Here is a 713-nt window from a genome sequence, read left to right as displayed (position 1 = left end):
TGGGAATAGCAAGGTGTCTTGATTTTGAACTTTATAATGTCTATTATTTGGATGAATACAAAGAAAACTCTTTTCTACACTATCAAGTCAACTTAAATGTAGTTTTTCTGTATTTCTTCCATAACAAACATCAAAGACCTTTTTTTAAATTGCTTTACTGTGTATTTACTGTTAAACAAACTTTTTTTCTGTTTGTTATGGGAACAACAAGGTGTTGAACATTTTAACGGCTAACAAGTGAAACTGAACTTTTGGAGGTGTTGGTTGACTGTTTTCTTATTCACAATGAAAATAAATTGATCCAAACTCGTAATTTATTTTGTACTTGAAATGTAAATAAGGTGTCAGAGTGCAAAAAAAGCCTCAAATTAGAGCTTCTTTATTAAAAAAAACAAACATAATTGGCCATGATCCTGCAACAGAGGTCCTGGGTAAGCCCCAAAATACTACCATCAAAGTCAACACATACTAATGTCATTTCTAACCCTAACGCATAAAGAGTGCGAAGCAGTTACGAGATTTATGGAAATTTTTCATTCCAATGTTCACTTACTGTAACACATGTTCAATATGATTTTAATGATAGTTTGGAATAAAGCCATTCACGAATCTTGCCTTGATTTCAAAGACTTTGTGAGAAATGCCATCTTAATTGGGCTGGTTTGCAATATCTGAAAATGGTTACGTACGTAATCTGGACCAGGTTGCTACCA

This window comes from Etheostoma spectabile, chromosome 2 (assembly GCF_008692095.1).
Source record: "Etheostoma spectabile isolate EspeVRDwgs_2016 chromosome 2, UIUC_Espe_1.0, whole genome shotgun sequence".
NCBI lineage: Eukaryota > Metazoa > Chordata > Actinopteri > Perciformes > Percidae > Etheostoma > Etheostoma spectabile.
Note: the sequence above shows the minus strand (reverse complement) of the source record.